This window comes from Haemorhous mexicanus, chromosome 2 (assembly GCF_027477595.1).
Source record: "Haemorhous mexicanus isolate bHaeMex1 chromosome 2, bHaeMex1.pri, whole genome shotgun sequence".
Lineage (NCBI taxonomy): Eukaryota > Metazoa > Chordata > Aves > Passeriformes > Fringillidae > Haemorhous > Haemorhous mexicanus.
Genome location: NC_082342.1, coordinates 58,473,968 through 58,495,492, shown reverse-complemented (window position 1 = coordinate 58,495,492; position 21,525 = coordinate 58,473,968). Strand labels below are relative to the sequence as shown.

Below are 21,525 nucleotides of genomic sequence, written 5' to 3'. Positions count from 1 at the left end.
TATTTTTTTAAAACCAGGTTCTCAATGAAAATGAGCCAGATGACAAAGCTTCAGATTGTAAAGCCATTCTATTAAGAAGGAGAAATATAAATTATTTGCAGTATCTTCACTTTTTTTCTCTTTTATTAAAATTACTCTGAGCAAAATTTTTGAAAAGTATGCCTTTCAACTGCAAAGAATGATAGTACATATTTTCTAATTTTTTTTTCCTGAAGGTTATGTGCCTGTGAAAAGAAAACTTTGCAGTATAAATAGCAGTGAAAACAGTAAAGGAAAATATAAAATTATGGTGTTGCTGATACCATTTCTCTGTACTTAGATTTTGTATAGTTTTGCCCTAAAATAATTCTAGTTATTATTTTCCACCCATTTTTCCAACCCTAATATAAAAATAAGTTGTAGAAAATAGTATGTCAGTATTCTGTGATACACTGTTTCTGTGATGCATGGTATTCTTTAATATGAACAGGACACTACTTTCAGATATCATTCCTAAGATTTCATTAAGATTCTTAATGAAAGAGAAAATTTTACATCCCCTAATATCTAGTACTTGCTCTCAGGTTCCATTCTTAATGCACATAGGCCCCAGTTCTGCACAGACTGAAATGAATATTATGTGTAAGCACACTGTGTAGTTCTCTTTATTATTATGCTCTTGTGTTTCGGACTTACAAAGCTAATAGTGACATTACACAATCATTATTCTCAGAATTACTTAGGACTGCATAAAGCTTAAACCTAATGTGATAGTCTTAGTTTACACCTTCTATCCACATCTCTTAAATAATGCACAATTACAATAATTTGTGGATCAGAATGGGTAAATATTTAACTGAGAATTAGAACAATTTAGAAAGGCAATTGCTGTAGTTTAAAAATCCATGTAAGAGGAGGTGGCTATTGCATTCTTTAGCTGTAGCATCTGGGAAAGGATCATCAGTGTGTTTCCTCAGTGACTAGCCAAGCCAAAAAGCCACAGCAGGAACACAGCTGAGGACAGAAAGAAAAGAAAGGGATTTTGAGCCTCAGCAAAAATAATGTCTATCTTTTAGATCAAATTTCCATCCCAAACAAATTGGACTCATCGGAGTGGTGCATGTCTTATCTGCTGTGGAAGCAGATACGAGGTTAAGCTGCAGTTTCTACAATCAACTCCTTTCTTCATGCAATTCTCATTCTGAACACCTCCTCATAGTGCCTGTCCTGCATTACAGGTTCTTCTCCTCAGAGAGTGCCATTAAATTGTCAGAGAATCTCCTCATACAGTAAGAAGTGACATGACCAGCACTTGTCATATTGTCTGCTCTTTTGTTGCCAAGGGAAGGAGCATGTGCTATTGAATGTTTTCAGTTTATTGTATCTGTCTTCCATACACATTATGTCTTTATGTTAGTGAGGTAAGGCTGAAGTAATATGTTTTGTTCTTCAAGCAAGGTGCAGTTAGATTTCTGATGGCCCTTAGTTCTTATGCAGTTTCATTCATTAGACTTTCACCGGCCCTGAGAAAGTTCTGTCTGTAGAACTTTCAGCTTTTTTTCCCACTTCTTGCATAGGTCCTCTTATGTCAGGAGTGGGAAACAGTTGCCAACTGGATCCAGTCTAGAGACCTAGAAGGAAGGCGCTTTTTAGGAATCCTGGGTTTATGCACTGGAGAATCCTGAGCCCCCAAATTTGTAAATTAAAAGTCTAGATAAAATTAGTGTAAAGAAGGGCTTATAATACCCTACATTGCTAAGATGACATCTCCAAGAGCTTCCTGTACTTGGAGTTTCCTATATGCAGCAGGCTTTGTGCATGAATATACTGGATTGCTTAGATCCAGTTGAGAGGTGGCAAAACCAATGCAAGGCACTTGTCTGCTGAAATGACACAGAAACTCATAGCTAGGGATGGTTAGAAAGCTGGAGGCTGTCTTCTGGCTCAGGCATGCATTACTTTACAAATTACCTTGCTACGTGTTTTTAAGATTTATTTTACAACTGTGAGGATTAGAGGAATTTGTTGTAATGAAAACTGGCATTGTGTCATTACTGTGTAACTTTTTAGTTAGATCATTTGGCTTGCCTGGGCTCTTGCATGTTATTCTATTTCATCTGGAAAGTTCCTAGATAAGTTAGACCAGTTGGGGGGCACTAAGGTACACCCACATGATTATAATAATTGCACACCTACATATTGTTTTGGTATTCAGTGTTTGTATTGTATATGGACATATAACCAGTGAAAAGTTGAACTTTTTTCCTATTTATTTTTCTAATTTGAGCTCTGCCTTGCCCCCTAATGCTCATCCAGCCTTCTAGATCCTTGTTATAGGTTCATCTAAGCCTCTCTTCAGGCCTCCTCTGTACATTTCAGATCATTTGAAGTTTAAAGTTTCAGTTTAATAACCTAGTAACTGTAGTTGGGCATCCTCCTTCATGTGTGTTTTGCTTTCTGCTGTAGCCATTCAGTCTCTATTTTACCCTGACAAATACAGGATTTGGAATTCATTGCTTTTGCAGTTTTAGTCTGCTTGCAATGACAGAGGTTGTCAACCTAGGACTGAAGTGGACAGCATTTACTATTGTACAATGAAAACAGAGTTTTGAATTTGCCAGAATAAATCTGGTCTAAGGATACTTCTATAGACTGTAAGGACTGCAAGAAGTATGTGCTGGCTTAAGACATGCATATACTTTATTAGATTTCCTGTGAACTTCCACATGAAAAATAAAACTAGCCTTTTTTCTTTTACCTCCTGATTTTTCAATAGCAAACCTTAAATTTAGATTGTTTTAAACCACTAAAATACTCAATATAGCATAAAGACTAGTGGTGTAGTCATCAAAAGGTTGGATTTCTATGTTTTGTTAGCATCTTATAGTGACTCCTACATATCTATAGGCCTGACTCATAATAACAAACTTATCCCTGAGGATTTAATAAAGGAGTTGGTATTAAACTTAGGTTCTGTGTTAAAGTTTTTCTTAAATGGTCTAACTGTAACTTCTAAACGTTTTAATATTTTTGTGGATTTAATGGCTATGAAAAGTTCTGTCTTGGTATCTGTGAAAACTGAAGCCCATTCTTTTATTCATGGATTAATTACAGCAGAACAGTGGCCAAGTGATCTTCTCCCCAGCAGCCATGAACTTCAAGCTTGAACCGAAGAAGACTCATCAAATGGTGAGAAAAGAGTGTGGTTGTCATGACTTTTAAGTTAGGGATGCTCTATTATTTTTTCCTGTTTAGCACTGATTCTTTTATTTTATAGGTATTGAAATTAGAGTTTTGTGGGGTGATTTCTGGGAACGTAACCTAATTTTTCCTCCACCCCCCATATTCTGGCTGTTAATTTTTCAAACTTTGCTTTATTCCTTGCTGTCCCTAACTTTAAAAATAACTGTTAATGATACACTGAATTCATTAGTTAATTTCTTTATTACTTTCTTTAGCCTTAGTCCTGTGCCTAACTCTATTCACATGAATACTTTTATCAGTAGCACTACTTAGAAGAGTGAAGTTCGGGACATATGAAGCTGTTTAAAAGACTGAAGTTTAAATTTTACAGATTTGAATGCCTGCAACTAAATGAAATGCCACTGAAATGAATGCAGGAGTGGGGGATCTGAAAGTGCTTTTAGCTAGTATTACTTTGTTTGCTCTTTTGCATACAATTTGTTTCTTTTAAGACTGAAAGATGCAAGATGTTAATTTACTTCTCTAATTTCCCAGTTTCTGGGAAGTTTTGAACTCTGAACTTCACAACATTTATAAAATTTTAGTAGTGTTCATAATCCTCCTGGGAAGAACAAAACATTATTTTGTTTAGCCATTTTGTGAAAAGGTGACTGAATATAGAGGAACTATTTCTCCCTTTATTTCACTGCCTTAATCAGGTCTTTAATCCGAGTCATAGAATCACTAGGTAATGATTTTTATATGTATGGTTTTATTAAGCATAGATCTTAAAATGAGAAGTTTCCTTTCTTTTAGATATAAATAAAGGATGGTAGCAGAGGCTTGCTTGTGTAAGAATATAGTTGTTAAGTGTTGTTGTTGACTTCCTGATAATTTAGATAGGTGACAGTTTAAAATAATGGTGCACAGGATGATCCATAGCTCAGGAGATGGATCACAGTGACCGGAAGTTCAAAGAATGCTGAGAGATACCCCAGACCTTTTTGGTATCTCAACAAATAAATTTTTGTTTTCCTTTAGTAACTGTAATGTAGAGTAGGGAGTAAAAGGGACAGAACCCTATTAGTGGCTTATGATTTCTACAGTTTATCCTCTTAGAATATGGGATATTTACCCTCTCTCAGATGTTTATCAAACTGGGTTTGGAAGCACAAATGTGTTTAAATAGCCAAGAGAGATGCTGAGCCCTTTATGCCAACATCTGAGCTACACCCTGTGTTGAGAATGACTTTAATTAGTACTGTTATCAACCGCTAAACTTATTTAACCTTTGCCAAGGTTCTTTACCATTTCATGTTTTAAAAACAAGGTTTAATACTTAAACCAGAAAGAAGCTGTAGTTTTCAGGCACAGTGCATTGAGATGTAACCCAGAGGTCATTTATTTTTAATACAGATTCAACAATCCATTTCTTTGTTCTTTCTCAGCCATTTTTTCTTTAGTTTTCTTCTAGAGAGCTGATTCTTGAATTAATTTTGAACATTTAACTATCTGCATTCTCTTCATCAGTTAATCTTGCACTTAAGTAAAAATATTTGCAAGAGTGTGGGAGAGAAGAGTCTGAACCCACTTTAGCCCCTTGCATCTTGTATTGACTTTGTTTATCTGGTAACCAATGGGCTGGATCCCGACCAGCACCAAAGTGTGAGTCTGAGTGTTATCAGGGTAAGGAACTGAGGCTCAGTTCTGATTATGTTTTTGATACTACAGACCTAGTGAAAGGTAACAATAGGATGTAAACTGATTTCCAGATTTAAGCCCTTCTTTAGTTGCTTAGCTGAGCAGAGTTTAGCTACTTCAAATGCTTTAAGTTAAATGGTTTTAAGGTTTTCTTGAGGCATTTTTTGAATTGATGTAATTCTTTTACTTTGACAGAGAAGGTAGGCCAATGTCAAACTGTTTTGAAAGGCTTGTTTTCATTACCCTGCTTAGAATATAAGTTTGTTTCTTTTGTTCCATCCCCATTTGGCTGAATCAATTTCACTTCCCTGATTCTTCTTATACCTGTTGTGTCCTGCTAACCTTTCCTCTAATGTCAAGTTTTCTATTAACTTTTCCACACTGATTATTATTTGTCTCTCTTCTTTTTTTACTGGAGTTTTAGAGAGGTCATTATACTTTTTCAATTTCTTTCCTTCGTCCTGGAATCCAGCAACATATAAACCCCTCTGATTTCAAGTTTGCCTTTTTAGTGAGAAATACACAAGTTAAAAATGAAGTGCAATATCAATAGAAAGGGTAAGCAGAGAATTGTGGATGCTATTTATAGAAAATAATCTGGGTTTTACATATTATTAAAAACTATTCTCTAATTTTGGATATCAGGATCCAGGAAGTAAGATCAGGATTTTAAGGTGATGCTTTAAAAATCACTGTGCCTATTCTAAAAAAAAAAATCCAAAAAACCCAAAAAACAACCAACTCAACAAAAAACCCCCACAAAAGTACAAGTATGCTGAATAGACTGATTAGACTTGATGTGGCTGTTTTATTGAGCTGTCTATCATTAAACTTTTTTTAAGCCTTAGGAAAGATAGTATGGAGTTTGAAGAGAAGCACAGATCTCCATGAAGGGCAGTCAGTTAGAGTCATGGTAAGTTAAAAAAATACTGTACTTCTGTTAAATTATCACCTTTATGAAGCAACCTGTATACAGGGCTCTGTTCACCTTGCAAAGTGAATCCAGTCTTATTGAAAGTCTCTACATTCTCTGGATTCATTTATGCTATCACTGTGTAACAATTGTGCTCTGCTGTATCTGACTTTGTGGTGTAACTCCTGAATGAAAACAGTGACATAAAAATCATTATCACAGTGATTATGCTACAGTGTTTTCATGTCTTGGTTCTGAGCAAAACAAGATATATAGGATTGTGTTGTCTCCTAATAACTTTCAAATCCACTGCTTAATTTCGGCTGCATTTGATATAGAGGTAGAGGTCACAAAGTCAAGTTTCTGCAATTTGAATGAAATTTAGCAGCTGTGAGTAGAGAAGGGACTCAAATTAGTGCCCCTGGGGTAGAAAAAGCTGCAGCATGGACTTAGAAATTTTCTGTTCTCTTCAACCTGTTGCCTTGCAGGTCAGCATGCTTGGTTGGTCTGCCAGTCGACATGTGTAGCTCAGACCTGGCCACAATGTGAGCTGCTTCCTGTTCTACTAAACATTAGAGGCTGAAATTTAGAGAAATCTGTTTAGAAGAGAATGGGAAAACAGCCAGGCTAGCTTCGGTACAAGTGTGTTGGTGGCACCTGTAAGGATGCAGGTAGGTAACTAGACTTCATTATTTCTGCTAGTCATGAAAAAGCCTTGGTTTTGCCAGGGCCCTCTAGTCTTCCAAAACACTTGTGAATCATTCCATGATACGGTGTTTTCTATACCTGGATTTTTCTTGTCCATGTCAGAGAAGGGAACTGTTGTGACAGCTTCAGTATTTCATTTCTTTGGCTGTTTGTATGTTAGCTCTGAGCTATTTCTTAGGCTGTCAAAATTGTAAAACTGTGTTTTCAGCTCTCTCCAGAAACTGACTGTAATTTAGACTGCAGCTATGTGTCCCTGACCCATCCTACAACCTACTCTTTTGGAACAGTGCAGAAAATATGCATTGTATTCCAATATACTTCCATTGGGAAGAAAGATGTGGAACTGGATACAGGGAGAGAAAACAGTATTAGGATCAGGCTTTAAGTTACCACACTCCATTGCAACTTGAGAAATGCTAAATATGTAGCTGTGTGATTTTGTCACCAAAATCATTCTGAAAGGTATTGTCTGCCCATTCATCTCAGTCAGTGAGAAATGGGTAGGTTAAATTGCCAGAGGTGCTGTGTCACTCACTCTACAGGCTCAGGTAGGCACACTAACTTGGCATATATCTGATATTTTAAAATTTTCTATGTTATGTTAGACAGGGGTCAAGATACAACACTCTTTAAGCAGAATTTAGTGCAGTAGCATATTATTTAAAAGCAGTTGAATTTCTCAGAATAACAAGCCTAAGTGTCATGCATATGAAATGTAAAATTTGAAAGAAGTAACATGAGAAGTAACACTTCCAGTTCAGTATCATAAGGTAATTGTCTTGAAATGTCAAATTTGTTTGCCCAGTTGAAAACCATCAACCTGGCAGCAAGGAACAAAGGCTTGTGATACTCTTTTCCATTTTCTGCTAATTTTCATGGGGTTTTTTCACAAAATCAAAGCCAGGAAGAGAACAATTAGTCATTACAAAAAAACTCCTCGAACAAACTGCATTCCATTTTATGAAACTTTTGGGTTTTTAGATTCTCAAATCCTTTCATTTGGTCCTAGCTTTTTTGTGTATTTGTTTTAAGTATTGTTGTTTCTGCAGAGCTATCTATATTAAAGGAATGAAGAAATGTGCTTTTGCATGTTTCTAGGATCTATCTGTTCTTAAAATATTTATTACCAGTAGTCTTGCCTAGTGTCACCAGTTAAATATTACTTAACGGAACCTATGGCTATCTGTTTTTTAAATGGTTATAATATATAAAAATATTGTAATTTATAACATTTTCCTTTTAAAGATCAACCTAGATGTATTTTTAATAAGAAGATTAAGGTCAAATAATGGATGTTAAGTTTTGTGTGAACAGCAAAGTGGTGGTGTGTTTAACACTATGTTGTGTGCTTCCTGTGTTTTAAATGGTGTGCCCAAAGTCCTTAAACTTAGTAAAGGACTTCCTTTTTCATAAGGATTTTTTGTTTTAAAAAGCTACCACTTTTTGGTCTAAGAATTACTAATTCTAAACTGCTTTTCATTATGTATTTTTGAAGACTTCAGTCATGGATGCTACTGTATGTGGTCAGATACTTTCACAGTCATGAAGACCTCAATAAATTCACAGACCTATCTTGCATCCCTAAAATGGATGTTGTGGGACAGACTTTAAGAAGGTTGAAGCACTAAAAAGTGACTCGCACAGTAGACCAAGGAAACTAGGATAATTAATTTTTAGAAAGTGATAATTAAAAAATTATATTTCAACTAATATCAGTAAAAGCTTCCATAATGTGCTGTCACTACATGTAAAATTCATAGGCAATTTTAAGCCAACATTCTTTAAAGAAGGAGCTAAAAATTCCTCTAAAAATATGCCACTTAAAGATGTATGGAACTCCTTTATTATGTGCTAAATGCTGTAATAAAAAAGGCTATCAGTAGGTTTTGCTGCATGTTACTAATTTTATTTTTTTTTATTCTTGATATTTTTGCAGGTGTGTGGAGGAACAGGTCCTGTTCTCTCTGTTGTTACTCCCACATAGGCAGACTCTGTAATTGATTATGTGTGGGTAGGGCCCTATTGAAATTCAGGAGATTCTGCAGTAGTGCGGGGTTCTTTTTGTGAAGGTTCAGTTGCAACATCAGGACCCTACTGTGACTCCTTACTGTGCATTCTGTCACTATCTCATTGATTGTACTGGAACCTGCCTATTGGGATAATGTAAGTCCTGCTTTTGCCCCACTTGTACTTTAGATGAGAATTAATCATAAAACATTTCTAATTAGAAAATTAGTATAATTTACATGCATTCTTTTAATTATGTTTTTTTGGCAGTACCAAATACTATATTCCTCAAAACTTCTTAATGGCACTGAGGCTTTGTGGATAGTTGATCACATGATGAGAAAATTCAGCTGTAAGTACATTAAAATGATTGACTTTTTCAATAGTTAGCCTTTACTGATGTTGGCAAACTAATAGTGATAAAAATGTGAATCAAGAGGTTCGACTTATGTCAAATTACTTCAGTTCTTTTTAGAAAATATATAGAGTATACCCATTAAGGATCTTATTAATCTTAGGTAATTCACCATGGGACCCTGACGTTCTTCCCTACTACAATTAGGTAGGGAGTTCAGAGTTGTTTGTTTTCTTTATTTTCAGAATGGTGTGTCTCTGAGTTGCTCTGTGTTTTGATGGATAAGCTTTTTGAAATTTATAGATCTTTAAAAACTGTTTATACCACTAATATTTGTATAGATATTGCTAACTGATTTACTAACGTAATTTCTTGCAGGGTTGAATACTGGAATGTTAATAAATATACACTTATATTTGTGTCAGTGTACCTTGGTTAAATTAAAGTGAGCTGGCATTATGAGTGAATTTGATCATACATGCTGATTAGCTATAGTCTTAGGCAAGAACTACATATTACCCCTATCATATGTCATTGAATTCACCCAAAAATAGCTATAAATATCTATGCTTGGGTTAAGGAGGAAGTTCTTTTCCTGTAGTTATGGGTACAGTCATTGCTTTGACTCCTGTGTTTATATACAAATGAGCAAAAACTACATGTAGGTGTTTTCCCTGTATAACAAAAGGGGCATTGTAAGCTCTGTGCCCTTTTTTATGATGTTGTATTTCCTTTCTGGTATTTAAATTCAAGGATGCTTTCAGCTGTGTCTTCATACCAAAAAAAAAAAAAAAAAAAGAAAAAAAAAGGAAGAACTGGAAATGTTACTGAATTTGTGGATAACTACCAAGGGGCTGTGAAGGTCTGGAGGAATTGTATGTAAGGACAATTAGAGATTCTTTCTCATGGAGCAAGGACACAGATAATAATTGATGAGTAAAGGTTAAGGAGCGCAGGATTATTTTTATTGCTTGGCACAAGAGCAGCATGAAAATAATTTGAAGAAAGAGCAAGACCAAAAGAGAAATCAGACTAGAGAGTCCAGTTAAAAAAAAAAACAAACCAACAAACAAAAACCCCCAAAACAAAACCAAACCCCTTAATATGGCTTTGAAAAATATACCTGAGAGGAGAACTAAATGGATAGCTACTGGTATTTTTCATTGCACTGAATATATGATAGATTTAAGTTAAAATTTTTCAGTAAATGCTTTTCTTGAAGTTTTTGGTTTTCTTCTGCTGGAGAGGAGTAGAAGAACTTTGAAGTGTTAAAGAAGACTCAGTGACTACTTGTGAATTACAGTATGAGTTGGAGATTCAAGATGACAGTTACAACTAAGAAGAGAAGACAATGGGTTGATATATAAAATTAGTGCCAAGCAGAAGCCATAATTTCTTGTTCAAACACAAAACTTAATGATTTTGAAATGTATCACCTTCAACAGCGCTCAAATCAAAATTTCATTATGTTAATTATGGGATGGGTATTTTCAGAGTTCTCATTTAAAAACCTGAACACTTATTCTTTTGAGATTCTGCAATATACCACACAAATTGAGATTTTTTTCAATATGAAACGAAATAATGATTTCATTTCAGAAACTGAAATGTTTCTGAACACTCAATGTTTCATTTTACATTAAAAAAATCCTGATCAGCGTATTTTCTTTTCAAAATGTTTAGACCTGAATGTTTGCCATTTTCACCTATTGGCCATATATATATTTTACTTTTAGTGAGTTGGGTGAAAGAAAGGAAAGCAGAATTAGATTTGGTGATTGCAAAAAACCCCCTAAACACAGCCTTCTAGCTGAGCCTCTAGATTAGAATTGCCTCAGAACAGATCTCATTTCAGAGGAGGAAAGGCAGGAAAGTGACATGCTGGTGAGTGGGTATTGGGAATCCTCTGCGTGTTTCATCTCTATCTGATTTTTTCTCTCATCACCACTGAGAGGCAGACCACCTGGGTGTGACTGCTTCCCCTTCCTGTGATTGCAATTTCCCAGTACTTTGAGGGAGATAATGCTGGGGCATAGCTCTGTTCTGCCTGCAGCAGCGCCGCTACCAATGTTTAGAAGAAAAGGAACTCAGAATTGTCTCCTGCTGTAACCAGCTCTCCAATACTCACTGCTCCTTAGCCCTGTTGTTGAGTACCTGATCTGATGGTCTCTTTCATTTAACACATGCCATGATGCAATAAATGACTGAAACCAGGACCAAAGGAATAAAACAGATATCAAGAGAAGGAGATGATGTTTTGGAATGTAGGGAGCAGGCATTTGCTGCACAGCTACACTTTGTCAGCTCTTGAGAATACCTCAAGAGCTGAAATGCCAAACTACAGCAACAAAGTTTCCTTCTGTGCACTGAGAAGGAAGAGCAAAGGAACGTGCCTCAGCATTTCAGCATGTTAATTGTAAGTTTTTTTGATCTCTTCCCCTACTGCTGTTTGCTAATATGGTGACTGTCCTGAATGTAGCATGTCTTTATTTGTATCGAATGAGGCACTCCTCACATTGTAACATCAGGAACATTGTTTTTCTTCAACCCTTGAAAGTCAAAACATGGTAGCATAGATAGCTGTAACAAGTTAGTAATAAAAGTGTCATAAAAGAATTTTCTTATTTCACAGTATTTATAGGAAAAACAATGTTTTATGTGTTTCAAATACCTCTTCTTTTCCAATCCTAAGCAGAATTAATGCATGAAAATCTTCTTCAGCAATACCCTCAGTTCCTTATTTGCAGTTAGAACTATTACTCTTTTGTTAGTAGGTTTTTTAGTATTTGGGTTGAGGCCCTCATAAAACTTCTCTGGACCCTTTCTGAATGACACCATCATGCTGTCATTTGTTTTGTCATAAAATCTAGTGTAAACCTGCATTTTAGGAATCTTTTTTCAATCCATAAAGGATGATCATTCTTCTCTGTCAGCAGGTTTTTCATCGATCAAGTCTTTATTAGAAAATCTTCTACTTTGTCTTGACAAAATGCAGCCTTGCCTTGCTCATTAGCTGTCAAAGTGCTGCCCTAATGTAAATACCATTTTCCAAACCTACTCTTTGCTATTTTCAATTTCCTGCTTTATTTTAAAGCAATAAAGATAAGCTATCTGTCTTTATTTTCAAGGCTCATCAGGACTATTTCTACCTGATACCTCTCCTTCAGTATCAAGAGGCTGACTCTGGTTTTGATCAACATATGATGCCAACTTCCTTCATTCAGTCATTGAATTTTCAGACCACACTGAATATTTTCTCCTCAGCTGCCTCTCATGTACTGGTTGACTTCTTGATAAACAAAAGTGTTCACTATCTTTCCTCTAATATTTTCTTGAAAGTTTTATGCACTGTGAAGCTTTAAGCAATACAACTAGACAACAGTTATACTGCAGGTATATTAATGCCAATGCCTATCACAGTAGTACTGTCATTGCATTTGGACTCTGCCATAATCCCTCTGTTGTCTCTTTATGTAGAATTTAAGCATATCTATATTTTGTTGTGTGTTTATTCATGACCCAGTGTAATACACAGTGGCCCATGGTGAGGCCTTCCAAGATTTATGGTAGTACAGATAAATAATAATGAATATACACTGGATGCTGCAGCCTAGCTGTTGGCTTCTGTTGTGCCTAATGCCACGTCAAAATTTAATGCAGAAAGAAGGTGCTCCAACCAGAGGTCTCATAAAAGGAAAATAAATGAGTTGCAGCCAATAGAAAAAATGTTAGCCCCAGAGGTCTTCTCAGCTGTCAAACTGAAGTCTGTAGCTACTGCCATTGTGTCCTGAAAGCATTCCTCCCTCTCCCTCTCCCTCTCCCTCTCCCTCTCCCTCTCCCTCTCCCTCTCCCTCTCCCTCTCCCTCTCCCTCTCCCTCTCCCTCTCCCTCTCCCTCTCCTCCAGATTCTCCCTTCTCGTATAAGGAAATAAGTGCAAATATCACAATGGTCTGCAGTGTATGCAGAAGGTCTTCTTATACTTTTGCAGCAAACTTCATTCCTGACACAGCATCTCTTGGTACAGAAATCTTAAATAACCATAATGGTGCCATTCATCAGTCCTTTTTCAAATGCCATTTGGTCTCTGTTGGGAAGGAACCTACACTGGTTTTTATTTGGTATCTTGATACATCCCTATCTCATAATGCTCTGGTTGCATTGTGCTTCAAAAATAATGAGCCTTTAGAGAAGTGGTAAGGATTAATTCAATTAGGAATTACCCAGGCATGTCACCCTCTTTCTGTAAGTGGATCTGCATGTAACATTTTCTTTTAAAGGTACCCTGAAATGTCAGTGTTTAGATTGTACAGAGATGATGGAATGTTGAGTGCCTGGCTGATTACAGAGATGGCAGATTGGACTGTGCGGTATGTACCAAAGAAAATATAGTCCAATAGTCTAATTTTATCAGAATAACCACAAAATGTAGTTCTACATGGTTCTATGGCTGAGTAGGAGAACTTTAGTAAGAGCTCTGGGCTAGTTGGTGAGATGGAGATGAAATTGCTGTGAAGTACTGTGGGAGCCTGGGGAGACTGTACAACCGAAAAGCTTGATCATAAGCAGCAGTTTATGGTTATAGATAACATACATAACAGTTCTTGGTTATATATATATCTATCTATATATATATATATATATATATATACACACACTGGATAAACTTAATGTTAGGCCTCATTAGGCCATCATGCACAGGCTGTCTATTTAGATATCACTGAGCACTAATTTTTGAGCAAACAAGATAGGGAATCCAGAAGGAGAAAGACAGTCCTTGATTTAGTTTAGATCAACATGCAACAAATAACTGTGGGAGAACCATTCAGTAGTGAGATATTATACTCAAGTTTGTCGTACTTGTAGGAGAAAAAAAGCTTAAAATGAAATTTTTAAAAAGTCCAGTCTTGTTTAAAAAAAGAATTGTATACTAATGAAGACACAGTTTAAATAAATATTAAAAATACACAGGGGCTTTGTTTTCTAACCCGATTAAATAAGACTTTTCCAACACAATTCAGCAGTAAAAGAAGCTACTAGAAATAAATAGAGGTTTTTAAAAAAGCAAAATCCAAGCAAGCAAAGCAGAAAAGAGCACAATTCTGGCAAGTGTAGACCTGGTATGAGGCAGAACAAAAGATTTTGAAATGCAATGGGCTAAAATTCTAAAAGCCAAACCCTGTCTTTTTCCAGTGTAAACTTTGCGAGATGAGAAGTGAGTTTAATAGATAGTTGTGGTTAAGGAGAAAGACAAAGCCATTATAGAAAGAAATTGAACTTATTGCACTGGCAATGTTTATGACAGGATGATTAGGGACATCCCCAAATAGAAGTTATTTTTATAGGGAGTAGTTCAGATTTGATACCTCAATAAAAGGTTTTTAAACAAATTGATTGAATACACATTAATAAATTGCCCAATAACATGCTGTTCATTCAGTAGTCCTAGAAAAATTCAGAAATTAAATTGGTGAGCAAACCATGAACTCTGTTGTGTAATCTGGTATATAAATTAGCCTTGATAACAGAGGAATGGAAAGAAACAAATGTGACCCTAGTTTTGAAAAGGGTTTTAGGGATGGTCATGGACTAATGGACTAAAATATCAGGCTACCATGACAGACAAAATGCCAGTGATTGTGTTTATAGGAACGTGGATAGGTGTAATAGCAACCATCATGCCCTTTTGTACAAGTAGTTTTGTCTTAGAGTTTTGGTAGTTATTTGAAAGAGTCACTTCCAGATGCACAGGAAAAAAGTGACCCAAAAGTTTTAAAAAGTTCTGTAACTGAAAACTATTAACAAAATGAAGCAGGGAGTCATTTAAAATTCTTTGTGGATTACTAAAGGGTTAGAAGATAAGAAACAGTATAGAGACTAATGGGCAGTTTTAACACTGGTTTGTATTGGCACCTTTGCTGGTCCACCTGTTCCTAAACAGTCTGGAAAAGTGCAATTGTAAATATTGCAGATGATAAAAGGAAAATATTCACAGTTGGAGGCAGACCTAATGTTGACCCTGAAGAGCTGCAGAAGGATCTCACAGCAGGACCTGTGGTGATCCAGGAGCTGTGGCTGTCACAGTGGCCAGATATCGCTGACCCCACTGTTCAGCTGAATCCATCATCAGAGAGAGGCAGTGGCTGTTGGATTACAGCAGCCATCAGCCCATAAACCATGAGCTCAGCAGGCTGTGACCAGTCGTGCCACTCAGGAAGGCAGGGACTTGTAGCTGTGCTTTTTAACAGCAGGGGCTGCAAAATGAAGAGAAGATTCTTTCTCCCTGTTTTCTCAGAGTTTCATAACCTCAATGAACTTAAAGTATGTGTTTTGAACTTGGAGTTCCTGCCTGCTACAGGGTTGGAATATCACTGTTAAAGTGATGGGTAATGTCTTGCTGCTGCTCTTAGAAGCCAGGGCTCTCAAGCCACCTTACTGGTGTTTGCATGGATTTTTAGCAGCATCTATTAATTTCTTAAAATCATTCTGGATCTGTAAATAAGTTTGTTGTCCTCATTGATTGATGATAGTTTTTTACACATTAATCAATCAATGTTCCCGTCTTCTTAAATCTGTAGATGTTTTTTTATTTTTCCTTTTTCTAGCAGTAGCAATATTATGGATGTGCAGATCAGTTTTACTTCTACTGTTCACTAACCTGTGGGCAATGGCAAATGCCAGTTTTCTGCTACTTCAGAAGCTAAAAGCAGACACAGGCCCTAAAATTAATCCCAGGGGAAATCAGATAAAGAAGCAGAAATATTTCATGCAGCAACCAGAAGGTCTGGAGGGAGGGATGGAATAGAAGATATCATTGTACCTTTGCAACAGCTGGAATGGTTTCCAAGCTGTTGTCTGCAAATCCCTAGTGGACTCCAAGGCTATGGTGAATTGAACATCTGTTTGGCTAAACCATAACTGTGCTTTAAATGGTATTTCCAATTAAAAGTTTGATCAGATGGGTGTGTGGTGGCTTTTGAAAATTGCTGAGGGCCGATAATGATCTGTTGCTCAAAACAAAGTGGGAACTGATGATCTGGAGTGTATGAAAAAGTAGAGAGCACTCCCTACCTTCTCAGTTTTAGGTACGTTGCATTCTCTTCACAAGAAGCAGCAGCAAGAGGTGCCCAGAAAGGAGCCAGGAAAAGTAGTCTGGCAGCACTAATCCTTCTGTCCCCATCATGCCTTCCCCAGTAACAGAAGTATGGGGTTCTGAATCATTGTATCATCCTTGAGTATCCCTGAAATTCTTCACTAGTCCTACTTGTCATATATATTCCCAACTAGTAGATTTCGTTTGCTGGTAAATAAGTAAGATTTTTCAAGTCTTGAGTCCTCATCTGACAAAAATAAATTTGTCAACTCCTCTACTACAATATATATATTTCTTTGAATTAAAGCCTGATTTCTCATTGCCAGAAAAACAGATTTTAGAATTTTCCATTCTGTCATTATTAATGGCATAAACTTTCCTTACAATTATTACCATGTCTTATTACCCATTTGTTACTTTTTCAAAATCCCAATTGTATTTGACCAACTTCTTTTATTTCCCTGAATGATAATTTTACATTGTAAAAAGCTTCTTTGTCCTCATATCATGTTTCTTATTACTTTTTTCTTACTATTGAAAATTTTCCAGCATCATAAAATATTTATATTAGCAGTGCTTTTAGTTGCCCTTGACAGACTTTACTTCCCATTGTCCTGAGTACCATACAAGCACATCCAAAAGTAATTTGCAGAGATGTTAGCTTTTCCAACCTTCTGTGCATATTTTTCTTAGGAATTGTGGTGGTGTCAAGTTTGAGGTACACTAAACTATATGCTGTATTCAAGTAGTATAAATATGTTTATCTTAAAAAAAGATCTTAAAGAAATAATATGTCTGATCTAAAATCACTGTAAGGTATTGTATGAAATTTAAACAAGATACTAGAAACAAATACTGACAATAACTTTTTTAAAAGGATAAAGCAAGTTGACAGGTCCTCTGTTTAACCTTTTTATGTTCTATTTTTCTTACTCATTTCTTTTGATACAAATGTGGAAATAAGGGGGGCTGTGCTTGTTTTTATATTATCTTGCTAAATACCTGTTGCTAGCTTACATGATTCTGATGTTGGTTTTGGTCTGGCTTGAGCTACAAGCTGAATATGAGATTGAGGGGAATCTTTGCCTTGTATCAGAAAGCAACTTGGAAGGAAGGAGAGAGTGACTTCTGCTATACTGTGGGGAAATGTGCTTTCCTGAGTTTTCCTGTGAGCAATGGGAGAGAAGGATTTATGACTCCAGGCAAGGCATATGGGTATAGAAGCAGTAATGGGGTGTATTGTTAGGTCTGAGGATAAGTGCATAAGAATGAAGAATTTGGGATAGGTATCAGAGAAGGGATTTTAATAAGAGTTTGAAAGATCACATTAGAGTAAATACACTGGGGTCAGTTGAAAGTCACTTAACTAGAGAACATGGCTACAGCTCTCTGACTCTAGCTCACGCCACACTTGTCCTAGCTACACCCTTATGTGTCTTCTGGAACCTCAGCTTCCTCTCCAGTTTCTGGACATGACCCTTTTAAATGGAAAACCTACTTTCCTGCTTACTCCATGAACAATTACATGCAAAGGTACAAATGGTCCTATAAATATTTTCCATCTAAAGCTTGTCTTCTGTCCCACTATACTTTCCTCAGCCTCCCATCTGCAGAGTTCTGCACTGCAGATGCAGATGGACAAATGAATCACAGAATAGAATTATTTAGATTGGAAAAGGCCCTTAAGATCATCAAGTTAACTATAAACCTAACAATAAAAGTCCCCCATTAAACTGTGTCCCGAAGTGCTGTATCCACATGTCTTTTAAATGCCCTGGACAGCCTGCTTCAGTACTTAACAACCCTCTCTGTGAAGAACTGTTTCCTAATATCCAATCTAAACCTTCTCTGGAACAACTTAAGGCCATTTCCTCTTATTCTCTCACTGGTTACTACCTGGGGGAAGAGACTGACCCCCAGCTGGCTCCACTCTCCTTTCAGGCAGTTGTAGAGAGTGATAAGGTCTCCCCTTAGGTCTCCTTTATTCCAGACTGAACAACCTCAGCTCCCTCACCTGCTCCTCACAGGACTTGAGATCCAGACCCTTCCCCAGCTCTGTTGCCCTCCTCTGATGCTCCAGCATGTCCATGTCCTTCTCATAGTGAGGAGCCCCAGACTGAGTACAGTACTGGCAGCATGGCCTCACCAGTGAATACAAAAGGATTCAAATGAGATGCTGTGGAAAGCTGGCTGCACAATGATAATGCTTCTCCTTTACAATGTACAGCTGGCATCTTCTCCAAGTGGGACATGTCCCATCATTTGAAATCTGCTGATTCATTTATTCCTTTTTTCCCTTCCTATGTAACTCATAAGAACATGATGGAGTTTTCCACATGATGAATTATGACTTTTAGATAACGGTTGTCTTACTAAACAGTGGGAAAAAAGTCTTGGATTTCTAAAGCCTGGTCTCTTTGATTTACATTTTTCTGTGATTTATGATCTTCCTAACAATCAATTAATCCAGTGGATTATTACACCTATTGGTGTTAAATTGAAGCTTATGGATGGTGGGATTTCTTTTCATAATTATTTTGCAAATCCCTAAAAAGTTGTTTATGCAGACTAAAGAGTCTGCAGAAAGACTGAAAGCAGTGTCATAGGACATCCTCTTAAATGAAAAGGTTTTTTTTTAATGCAGTGGGGGTTTTTGGCACTGATCTTTTCATAAGTCTTCAGCTTTTACTTAACAGTTTTCCTTCTCAGTATTGATTATGATTGCCCACTTATGTCTATGACTAAACTTAGCTAACAAGATACATGGTTTCTGCTCAAGTTTGTAACTTGAACTCAGTAATTAATAATCCTGTCAGCACATGACTATACAAATAGATACAAATAGATAATGTACCAAGATCACCCTAACAATAGTAAAAAAAAAAGCACTTTTGGGGTGGGGGGTGTTGGTTGGTTTGGGCTTTTTTCTAAGAGGGTGCGTTATTTTAAAAGGAAACTATTTTTGTGTTTCTCTCTTGATTGGATTTCTATACTGGATATAGAGATCATTCTCAGCATTGGTCCCTAAAAATTGGCTTTACTTTTACTGTTTGTCATATGTCATTTTATCTTCAAAGACTGCTGGAGTTCATGATTCCTGAGGAGTAACACCTTGAAGTTCTGGCACTATCTTCTACAAAGTAACTTACACTGAGCTGGCTTCCTGTTACTGTGTCAATGAAACATCAAATGTTCATACTATGTGTGAAACAACATTTGATATTATGGCTATTAAGCTACTTGAAAAAATACTATACAGATGGATTTTGTGTTTACAAGACCTGGCATTTAAAAATCTATGTCATGGATGCAGGTAATAAATGTTGTTTATTAATTGTTACAGGATAGAAAATACTTATATTTGTGTACAAGATGGTAGTCTTAGCTCTTGCTATTTTTATCTCCTAAATATCTAATAATAAGTGGTTGTAAATATTTAAAGATATGAATCATTTAATTTGTTGAAGCATTGTGTGCATCATTTAGAATGGTGCTGAAGGAGAGAAGTGGACATGCCCTTCTCATAACAGTTAAACATGAAAAGTAGGTAGCAGAGATAGTGATTTAATTCAAATTTATAGAAATCATTGTTTTGCTGTATGAGCATAGCTCTTTGCAGAATGATGATCTCATCCTAAGGTTTCAGTTATATAAATAGATTCATTGCTGAACTTTATTCCAGTGTTTTTATATCTTTGCTGGAAGTAATTTAAGTTATTGATCTTCATACATGCTACAACTTTCAGAACTTGGTATTTAACCCCAGGATTGGATCCATAGCTCTTTTAAATTCTGGAATTCCAGAAACTGTGCAGGTGAGTAGGAAAAAGCAAAGGAAGAAACTGAAACAGGGAGAAGGAAATGATTCTCGTTTACAAAAGGAAAGATGAAAAAAACTTAATGAGCATAGGAGAAATAATAGGATGAAAGAGAGGAGTCAGGTGAGTATTTCCAGTATTTCCAGTAATATTTTTTATATAGTGCTCAGATATGTTATGCTTTGTGCTTACATGGAAAACAGAGTGTGACTTCAGCTTTCTAACTGCTGTTCTGAGCTGTACTTTACTCCCTGTGCATTTTTATTTTAGCACAGTCGCTTCTAAGGAAAGCTTTAAATTGACTTTCAGGGCCAACCTGAATCACAAAATTGATGCTGAAATAATGAGCACCCCAATGTTTGTCTTCCCATGTTAGTCTTAAAAACCCCACTATTGGACATGAAAAAAATCAAAACCATCTTTAAAATATATGTTTCTGTTAATTCTAGTCACTAGCACTAGGGAAAAGGCAAAAGCACGCATGCAGTAACAGTAAAGAATGTCAGAATTTCTGTGTAAAACCTAATAATTGTAATAATACTGAAACTGAAAATAAAACCTGCTAATTAGCTGTTACTCAGCAGGATTAGGCAAAGTCAGTCAATTCATAACCAAATGTAGCTTAGAACAATGGATTACTTACATTGTCACTTGTTACAGGTTAGACATCAGTGTAGATTTCATCCATAAGCTGTAATAAAATAAAATAAATTAGGAAATTACAAAAAAAGGTTTCATTCAGTAATTTGATCGTGGATGTGCTTAGTTTCTGCATGATCCACATAAGTATATATAGTATTATAGCAAGAGTATATGTTTAGGGAAATCTTATACTTTTTAAACTAAGCAATTAACAAATATACATACAGTGACTATAACTGGTCTTCATTAATTACCATGCAAAAACCCCATATAACTACAGAGATAAGGATCTCCCATTTTTGTACATTCCCTCAGTGGTACACATAAAGCATTTTAACTGTTCACCTGAGGAACACTTCATTGTAACTGAGCCCTGAGCTGATGTATGGCAGAATAACATCCCCTCTGAAAGGGGACAGAGAGTGAAAATGGGTGGGGCAGGGAGAGGCCTTATGCTGCCAGTTCACAATTAATTTTGGAATGGTAACATCTACTTTTTGGAATGTAGTGTATTAATTTCTGCTGATAGAGATAGGTCAGCATAAGAACTATGCTATAAATTGCTCTGTGATAGGGTTCCCATTCCTATGCCATGTCTGTGTCATTGGGCAGCAGTTTTTAAGGGCACCCAGTAAAGATATGAATACAAAAAAACTAACATAACTCTACTCTTCATTCTAAAAAGAAAATGAAATTAAATGCAGATACAATTTTTAGAAGTTCTAAATAAGAGACTTTTTTGGTCTATTTTATGGTTAAGCCCTTGCTAGTATGTTGTTTTGCATTGATATTACACTATTTAATGTTGCGTGATTCTAGAATGTTTAGGTCATGTAAATTGTTCAGTGCAAAATCCCATTTCAAGTATATTTAAATTCTAGAGATGTCTTTTTAATTGCATTGTAACTGGCAGCTCTGTGTTGTCCTCATGTAATAGGCAATATCAAGATGATTGTATTCTGAAATAGTTATTAGTGGAAGACCATGCCAGTCCTAGGACTATGTCTCTCAGACTTTCCATATTGACAAGGAAGTGCCAACAATGAGCTGTCCTTGTGGTGTCTTCCAGCCCCCAGATGACTGCCCAGGAGGAAAGCTCACTTTCCCATCCCCTTCTCTGATTATTTAT

The 21,525-nt window shown here is 36.2% G+C and overlaps 1 long non-coding RNA gene across 2 annotated transcripts in view; it reads right to left on the bottom strand.

Moving 5' to 3' along the window:
- Positions 1–806: 806 nt before the first annotated feature.
- LOC132323592 (uncharacterized) overlaps positions 807–21,525 on the bottom strand; it is a 47,325-nt gene continuing 26,606 nt past the window's right edge. Inside the window, exons 2-3 of one of the 2 annotated variants that reach the window (XR_009485378.1) lie at positions 20,398–20,445; positions 807–1,610 (exon numbers count right to left, since the gene is read on the bottom strand). This is a non-coding gene — a long non-coding RNA (uncharacterized LOC132323592). The remainder of the gene's footprint in view (positions 1,611–20,397; positions 20,446–21,525) is intronic. The other variant, XR_009485379.1, reaches the window with a different exon arrangement.